The following is a 10,034-nucleotide window of genomic DNA, read 5'->3' as shown; positions in this document are numbered from 1 at the left end:
CACATGCATGCGCCATTAATAGTTTTACAAAAAGTATTAAAAATAATTTTTATACTAATGGCGCACCGTGGCACAGTGCGCCATTACTAGTTTGAACTAGTAATGACGCACTATGCGACGGTGCGCCATTAGTAGTTTTGCAAAAAAGTAAAAAAAAAAGAATACAGTAGTGGCGCACTCAACGGTTGATGCGCCATTAGTAGTTCTAACTACTAATGGCGCACTTTGCCCGGATGCGCCATTAGTATGTTTGAAAAAATGAAAAAAAACATTTTGTTACTAGTGGGGCACCTTGTGCCTGGTGCGCCATTAGTGTCTTACACACTAATGGCGTATCTTCACGTGGTGCGCCATTAGTAAATAGTAGTGGCGCACCACTTCTCTGGTGCGCCATTAGTATCAATTTCATCTTTAGTCCTTTTTCTAGTAGTGATTATTGCAGTAAAAAACCTTCATTTAAAATATTTTTCCTTTGTGTTTGCAGTTTTCTTGGAACATATATTATGCAAATAATCATCCAAATCCATTGCAAGATTTTAAACACACTCATATGGCAAAGAAAAAGAACCCTCATGACCAGCAAATGTTCGCTGGAGGGATGGCAATTGCCAACGATTATCATGGCAATTTGTGTTAGTCGAGCATGGCAATTTTAGTTAGAGAGCATGGGAACCCCGTTTCAGTTTTGCTTTTTGTTCAGAGCATCACCAGAAAATATAATTATGAAAGTCTATTGGACATAATCTATTTAGATACAATTATATAGACCTAGGTACAATCTGAATAAATATGACTATACTTATCTAATGGCTGTGATTTCTTTCATTTTTCTTTTTCTTTATTTCTAGCTAGCATGTACTTCTCTCTATTTCTTTTTTCCTTTCCTTTTCTTTCAGTGCATAGTATAATAGAGAGATACATACATAGATTGCACCATGCATTTATGATGTGGCCAGGAACAAAACTTCCAATTATTAAAAAAGGGCATATTTCGTTCACATGATTTTAAAAGCACAGGAATACAAAAAAACACAAGAACATGATAAAAATGCATGTGCAAAAACAGAGAATTGGCAATCATAGAAATTCTGACAACTTGATGTTTGGTTTACAGGAATCGAAAAAACAAAGGAATCCTAATTAACATGGTCAAAATTTAAAGTCACGCCACGTGAAAATATATAGTTAGAACATTATTATGCCACTAAGGATCTCAGTCTCATTTGTTTTCTGCATAGTAATTTGAAAAGAGGTCCAAGCAGATGTTAGAATTCATGAGTTTTTCCTTCAAACTGAGATAAAAGAAAATTTTCTTTCATTTTTTCTTTGTCCCATTCCTTTGTACCAAAAGGCATATGAATAATATCATCATAGGAAAAATTTACATTAATTCATATCTTTTGCCTCTACATTTCCTTTGAACCAAAAGAGGCATAAGTTTTTACATGGTATTATGTGGCGTTGGAGACATGCCAAAAGTTCAACTGACTCAGACAACGGTGTGTGCAGAATGACAAATCGCTGTCGTATAGTAACTAAAGAAACAAAATAAAAGCGGTCGTAGAGATATACTCCAGGTCGGTCATATGTAAATCGAAGGAACAAACATATTCGCTCTACCTTAGCAGCGACAGCCATCCGTCATCCGTGCCATGAGAACCGAACATCACATCTACTGATGACCGCATTGACCTCGTGGTTAATGAGGGAATTTCTATGTGAAACTGTTATATCTTTACGGTATGAACATGTGTAACTACAAAAGCACATATGCCTCGCTATAAAAGGGGCCATCCGCTCGCCATCCCCATTCATCCAACCTTAGGAAACAAACAAGCATCATATATACTCCAGCAGCTAGGTCGAAGATGTTCCGGTGGGGCAAGAGCACCAAGAACCCAGCTCCGGCCGCCGGGGAGGAGGTGGCGGTGCAAAAGGTGGAGAAGATCGAGTTCCGCAACCTCATCCACATCAAGCCTCCTGTCGGCGCCGGCGGCGGGGCCATCGGCAACGCGTGGAAGCCACAGCCATGGACGGCCGGCGCCGGCAGCTCCGGCGCGGCGAGGAAGCCCGACAGCCCCGGAGACGACATCAACTCGAGGGCGGGCAGGTTCATCGAGGACACTAAGAAGGGGTGGCGCCTCGGCGTCAAGTCATTCGGCGGCCGTTAGAGAGCTAGCTGGCTAGCCCGCCGCCGGCCACCTTCTCGTCCATGCATGCATGCGTGTCACGCTCCCTGCTCCGGCCGTCCTCGTCCGTAAAACATAATTGATACTACTATATGTAAGTGTTAGCCGGCCCGATTATGATGTGATCCTGCTCTAAACAATTTATCTGTAGTACAAAAAGGATATTGTATACGGCGCGCGATGCATGCATGCATGATACGGTGTGGTTTGTTAAATTCATCTGTATGACTGATGAATATACCAGCTAAATAATTTGGGTTTGTATGATGTTCGTTGGTTGCACGTGTGAGTTTGGTTAATGTACGTATGTTTTTAGTCACTGTCAGGGCATCGATGATTGGATTCGTAGTCCTCTCAGTTATTACGGCTAATCATCTTCCATTTGCAGAATTTATTCGGAAGGATAGATCCACAGATGTAGTGGTAGGTGGTGCCGTGACGTTCACAAAAACACAAGGTTTTAGGCTTTGCAAAGCGATCAACAGTTGGTAATAATGTAAACACGTTTAAACGAGGAGCATATATGAAATTTCATCAAATATACTTCCCTGGTTTGAAATTGCATGATGTTTATAGCCCAATTATTAGTATGCAACCTTAACAATTATTTTGCCTACAAATTTGTTAGCCCAATCACTGTATTACTTTTTCGAAAATACTAATGCCCACACGTGTGGCAGTTTTGCAACTCGCCCACACGTGTGGTTTATCGTCCAGTGCAGTTTGCACGAATCTTGACACATTGAGACAGAATTTGCATGCCACGTAGGACGAGACTGGTGTGTGGGCGTTGGAGAGTTTGCCCACACGCCCTGCATCACGCTGTTTGCCAGCTGCGCTGTGTGGGCGAACTGCTTTTCGCCCACACGACACTTCTACATTGTGGATGGCAACTGCAGTTACGCGAACGTGGCAACTAGGTAAACACACATGGCAACTGTGATTCTTTGCTAGACGGCAACTGTAGTTGCGCGTACGTGGCAACCAGATAAACACACATGCCAACTGTGATTAACCATACATGGCAACTATGATTGGATCACACATGGCAACTAGGTAAACACACATGTCAACTACTGTTTGACCATATGTGGCAAGTAGATAATCACACGGCAAATACGGTTTGATTACATGTGGCAACTACCATAAATTAGACATGGCAACTATAGTTAACCAAAACAGATATAGTTGCCATGCTTTTACGACTACACTTGCCATCCCGGATAACTACATCTGCCATCCAGGATGGCAACTAAATTATCATCCCGCGGAATACCTAACGTAGTTGTGCCAGGACGTGTGGGCATTTTTGCTTCGTGTCACACGTGCGGGGTGGAAATGAGTAGTACTTGTTGGGCGTGTGGCACGAAGTAGCTGCGCCCACACGTATGAGCAATTCTAATATCCGCTCACACACAGTCCGTGTGGGCTGCCTCCTGCTCACGCCACATACGGTGTGTGGGCACATGTCTAATATACCACACGTGTGGTGAATATCGGCGTCCTACTTTTTACATCACCAAAAGAATTGGTCAAGTTTCATTGATAAATCTTGAATGTTTTAGCTTTGTCCTTGCAAAATTCTAGCTATGGGTTTATTTATTTATTGCCTTATCTCATTTGTGTTTAAAGCTGCTCCTTGCACACCCACCCCAAAAACTTCTATATATATATATATTTCTTGATGAAGGGCGTTTTTATTAACTCATAACGAAGCATCAAGCGGACACAAACACGATGAGAAAATGTTTCTATAATTAATTAATTAAGAAAATATTTTGAAGATCTATTTTCCTATGCGGATGGTGTTGTGCAACCAGTACTCCCTTTGTCTCGAATTACTTGTGACAAAAATGGATAGAAATTGATGTATCTAAAACTAAAAATGCATTCAGATACATCCATTTTCACGACAAAGAATTCTGGACTGAAGGAATATGAAGAAAATTACAGAGGCAGGGGGCAATCCTCATTTGTGGGAACCATTAATCAAGTAAACCACTATAGGAATAGACCTGAAAGTTGTCATCCAAGTGGCAACCCATTATCCTAAATTGGTTAAGGTCTTATTTGCGCTCTTCTTAGAGCTCTCAAGGATAAAACTATCAGAAATTTTGTTCACATAAAAAAAATGACTATCATCTCATACTTTAGGATGCTTGTTTTAAAAAACAACTCAAACCTCCTGGCCTCTGCATCTACGTATGCACTCATCTATAGTTTTATTGAAGTAAATATAAGACAAAGACGCCAGAGCGTCAATAAACAGAGTATATGAAATAAACAAAATCAACAATGGCAGAATATTGACATGATATGACAAAAAAACACAGACAAGTATGGTTCAATTCTTCCACTACAATGCTCTCAAGAAGAAAGAACATATCCACGGAATCTAGGATAATGTCTGTCCTTGATGATGAGTCTAACCAAAAGGCCAAAAACACATCAGTTGAACTGGCTCAAACGAACCAATTTTCTTTGAGCCTTTGTTTTTTCCATGCAGAAAAAACACGTACACCTTGAAGACAAGACCGAAGAAAATGAACTCATCCTATCAAAATAGTCAGGAATACATCTGCAAACCCCATATAAGGGTCGGTCATGGCACGACCCACTAAGTTTGGGATTTTTTTAATTAAAATAGTAATTTTTCTTAACGTATGTACACAAGATCATTTTGTCAAAAATATTTTCAATGTAATAAAAGGTAAAATGGAAAAAAAAATATGAAAAGTACTCATGTGTGTACATATATGCATTCACAGGTATGAATCAAGATGTTCATTGTATATTAAAAAAATATTTTCGCGCATTATTTTTACATTCATGTATTTGTTTTGAAGGTTCATAGATTTAAAAATGTTGTTCATTATATGTACACATAAAGTAAAATAATATAAATCAAGAAATGTAAAAAACAGCGAAAAGGTTAAAAAAGACAATCATAAAGAGAGAAAAGTTGAAAACTCAAAATAAGTTGGCCCCTGAACACACATAATTTTCCGAGCAAAAGGCCGTGAGACAAAAAAATGAATAGCTTCGGGATGACAGATTCCTAAGATATGTCAATGCAATGTTGCTCCCGTGGGCTAAAATGCAGCTATTGCCGGGACACTGACTATCTAGTCCCGAGCTCATATGCTCCCTAATGAATAGTAAAAAATAGTAAAAAAAATTAATAAATTCTAAAAAAAGTGCAAACTTTGACAAATATTCTCGGTGCTTGCAAATTTTCATCTCGAAATAACATTGTTGGAAGTCATGGTAAAATATAAAAAATTGACACTCCAAAAATGCTATTTTTGAAAGTATTTTGGAGTGCTATTTTTTTTGCCATGACTTCCACGAATGTCATTTCGGGATGAAAATTTGCAAGCACCGAGAACATTTGTCAAAGTTTACACCAAAGAAATTCAGAATTTTTCAAAGGTTTTTTCATTTCTTTTGAATTTACTATTCATCCCGAGCTCAAATGAGCTCGGGAGTAGAAGGGTACTTTTGCTATTCCAGGCTCTACTTGGCGTTGATATGTTATTGTATCACAGTAAGAGCGAAATAGCTTGTTAAGTTAAGAGACACCCCATGCAAATGTCACTTTCATCTGGTGCTGACAAGCAACACACCACATGTGCATCACTTGTTGCAACTTGATTTTTTTGTAGATTTTTAAAAAGGTTTATCTATTAAACCATGCGTTCAAAGCACGAACCGATTTCATTATTGGATTTCTCGTGCCGAGGTCTTCAAAACTAGATCTCAAGTTAATAGGTTGGAACGAACCTTTTTTCATGAAGATACCCGGAATAAAAAAACCAGAAATTGAAAAATAAAAATATATAAAAACTGAACCTAAAATCTGCTAACCGAAAAAATTGTCAAAATCTGAAAGTATGGTTGTGCTTTTTCACTTTTTATTTAGAAGCATAGTTGTGCTTTTTCCTTTTCAACAAGCACGGTTCTGCTTCTCATTGAAGCACATGCTATGCCTTTGTTTTATTTTCGGGAAAGCACATTTATGCTTCTCATGAAAGTACATGTTGTGTGTTTCTCTTTCGGTAGGCACAATTGTTATTTTCGTGAAAGTACGGCATTTGCTTCTCTCGTGAAACCACAGGTTGTGTTTCTCGTGAAAGCATAGGTTATGCTTTTCTCTTTTTGAGGACGCAAAGTTATGCTTCTCGCAGAAAAGCACTGCTCCCCGAAGAATTTAAAAAATAAACTTAAAACCCTCTTAAACCTAAAACCTAGGAAAAACCAGTAAACTGAAAAGCCAAAAACTAAAAAAAATCAAATAAAACCCAAAAACATGTGTAGAAAGAAAAAAAGAAATACGAAGGGTACGCCAGAGCACGACTCAGGGCAGCGTCTAAGCGCACCACTTGGCACGCTCATGGGGCAGAAAAGTGACCGTTGCGGTTGCCCCCGGTGGAGTACCCGTCAGCTAATTGCTCCCAAGTAAGAGGCATACATACGTCATTGCTTGCTAGCAATGGTGGGGCGGGCTGGAGAATACTATTTCACACACCCCCTTTCCTCGTACATGGGTCTGCCCAAGTACCCTTCTTTTTACGTGCAAGCACTCCGGTTTTGGGAACCTTCGGTTTGTGACCGGATTTGAGAACATTCTGGAAGGTTCTTGAACCTTTTTTTATGGTTATTTTGTTTTCTCTTCTTGTTTTCTGTTTCTTTTTATTTTCAAAAGTTCATAATTTCAAAAAAATTCAATATACCCAAAAGTTCTTTGGATTTTTAAAAATGTTTGAAATCTCAAATTTTGTTCACGTTTTAAAAAATCATATATTTTTTTCAAAAAAATCATAATCTTGAAATTTTTGGAGTTTAATTTTTTTTCAAATTTTCAAATAATGCATGGAAATTCAGAAAAAAATCAAAGTTTCGCAAAAAAATCAATAGTTTTTTAAAAAATTCTTGGTTTTATAAAAATAGTTCTAAGTTTATTCATAAATTCAAATTATTTGCTTTTCCAGAAATGTTAACAATATTTTCAAATTTCTTCAAATTTTACTCATAAATTCAATTTTTTTGTTTTTTCCAGAAAATGTTTACAGTTCTAATATTTGTAATCTTTTACAAAACAATGTTCTCTTTTTCCAAAATTATTCAACTTTCCATAATATTCTTCATGTTTCATTAAATTTTGGAAACTTCTAAAATTGTTCATAATTTTAAACTCTGTTTGGAATTTTATGGAATTTAAAAATAATGGTATTTCAAAAATATTTCACGATTTTTTCTATATTTTTTCATACCTGCCTTTGGAGTTAGTTCATAAAACTTTTGTGCTTCTTTTAGTTTTAAAAAGCTTGTGAGGTAATTAGAAAAAAGGCTCGTGAGGTCCACTGCCTAGCAACACACGGACACGAGCGCGGGGTCGCGGTTACAGATCCTTGCGAGCGCTCTAGCCCCTTTGATTTTTTTTAGGTCGCACGATTTAGTAGTATAGTACTTCCCTCCTATATGGGCCTGCCCAGTAGGGAGGTGCCCTGTGCGTCACATTGTCTATCGCAGAATGCAACCAATGTGAGGTCCCGGGCCTGGCTAGCCCATTAGCAACCTGGAGGTCACGTACGATTTGTGTTTTTTCTCTCCCTCTCTTTTCCTTTTTCCCTACTGCCTATGATTTGAAAAACAAATAGTGCATTAAAAAAGTACATGCATTTTTTTAAAAAAGTTCTCGGATTAAAATACCGTTTATAAATTTGAAGAAAAAATGCGAACCAATCTGTGGTTGGATGGTTAGAGGGACACTGGTATCCCCAGCCCACCAGGATTCAAGTCCTGGTGCTCGCATTATTCCTGAATTTATTCCAGAATTTCTGGTGATGCGCTTTCAATGGGAGGAGACGTTCCCGTCGACGACAAGGCGCCTACGATGACTTTGTAAATTTCAAGATGATATGTTGTCTCAGTCTCTCGGAGGTGCTCATAGGGATAGGATGTGCGTGTGTGCGTTCATAGGAGTGAGTGTATGCGCATATATGTGAGCGCTTGCGTCTGTACTGTTGTTCAAAAAAAAAAACTGAAGAGAAAAATGGGTCGGCCCTATCAGGCCCACCCTGTGCGTCGCCCCATCAATCTGTAGCAAAATGAGACGAATACGAGGTCTCAGGTCTGGCTGGCCCATTAGTAACCTGTGAGCTCCAAGCAACATGCGGTTTGTGTTATTTGCCTATCCTTTTTTTCCCACTGTGTATGATTTAAAAAATAGTGAGCGCAAAAAGTTCTTGCATTTGAAAAAATGTTCGCAGAGTAGAATAATGTTTATAAATTTGGAAAAAATAGTTCATCAATGAAAAATGTACCTGAATTCAAGAAATTTCCACAAGTCTGAAGATTGTTTGTAAATTAAATTAATGTTAAGAGAGACCTGAAGGATGGAAGTATCACCAAATAACTAGCTATAAACAGGAGTGCGTGAAAGCTTTCTATATGTGTGTCAGAGCCATGAGTTGGTCGCGAGATCTTTATGGGTTTCACCTCTAGCCTACCCCAACTTGTTTGGAACTAAAAGCTTTGTTGTTGTTCATAAATTGAAAAAAAAAATCATAAATTCAAAATATATTTATGAATTAAAAAATGCTCACGAAATTGCATAACACATCAAAATTTAAAAAGGAAGTTCATGGATTTTTAGAAAAATGTAGGTCCATTTGAAAAATGTTCACGACTTTGGGAAATGTTCATGAATTAGTTTTGTGGACGTGAATTTGAAAAAAAAAGTGTACCTTTCATCCTTTAATTTTTGACAGAGTCTAGATTTGGTCCCTTAAGTTCAAAACCGGACAACTTGCACCCTTAATTACCGAAACCGGATAAGATTCATCCTTGTTCACAGTTTTGACCGGTTTTGGTGTTGTCCCACCCTGGTTTTGACTATGCCGACTGAAATTCATGTGTTTTTTCCAAGTCCGTGTAATGTTTTCAAATTCTGATACTTTTTTCAAATATGTGAACTTTTAAAAAGCATATGTACTTTTTTATACCCACGTACTTTTTCCAAGTTCACGTACCTTTTCAAATCTGCGTACTTTTTAAAACTTCATGTAGTTTTTTCAAATTCATGTAATTTTTAAAAATGGTTGTACTTTTTCATATTTGCGTACATTTTTTTGGAAAGAATTCATGAACTTGATAATTTTATGCGAACTTGAAAAAAGTACGCGAATTTCAAACTTTTTTACGCAAATTAGAAAAAAAATATGTTGATTTGGAAAAATATGTCCACTTGAAACAAGTGTGTGAGTTTCAGACAAAGTTTATCGATTGGAAAAGGAACACGGATTTGAAAGAAATATGTGTACTTTAAAAAGTATGCAGATTTGGAACAAGTATGCAAATTCCAAAAATAATTCATGGTTTGAGAAAAATACTCAGATTTGATAAAATTACACGAACTTGGGAAAATACCCGGATTTGAAAAAAGTATGCAATTTGTTTCTTAAAAAACGGACTTGAAAAAGGTACACAAATTTTAAAATAGTTCACGGAAAAAGTATGCTTATTTTTGAAAAGAAATATACAACCTTGCTAAAACAACGCGGATTTGAAAAGAGTATGTGAATTTCAAAAAGTTCATGAATATGAAAAATATACGTGAATTTGAGTGAGCACCTGTCAAAACCAAGGTGAGTTAGCACCAAAACCGGTCAAAACCGAGACCTAGGATGAATATTGTCCGGTTTCGATAGTTGGGGGTGCAAGTTGTCCGATTTTAAAGTTAAGGGACCAAATTTAGACTCCATCAAAAATTGAGGGACGAAAAGTATACTTTTCCAAAAAAAATGTTCACGAGGAGGGAGGCCTACGGAGCGCCGTTGTCGC

Source organism: Triticum aestivum, chromosome 1A, assembly GCF_018294505.1.
Source record: "Triticum aestivum cultivar Chinese Spring chromosome 1A, IWGSC CS RefSeq v2.1, whole genome shotgun sequence".
NCBI lineage: Eukaryota > Viridiplantae > Streptophyta > Magnoliopsida > Poales > Poaceae > Triticum > Triticum aestivum.
This window is presented reverse-complemented; position numbering follows the sequence as displayed.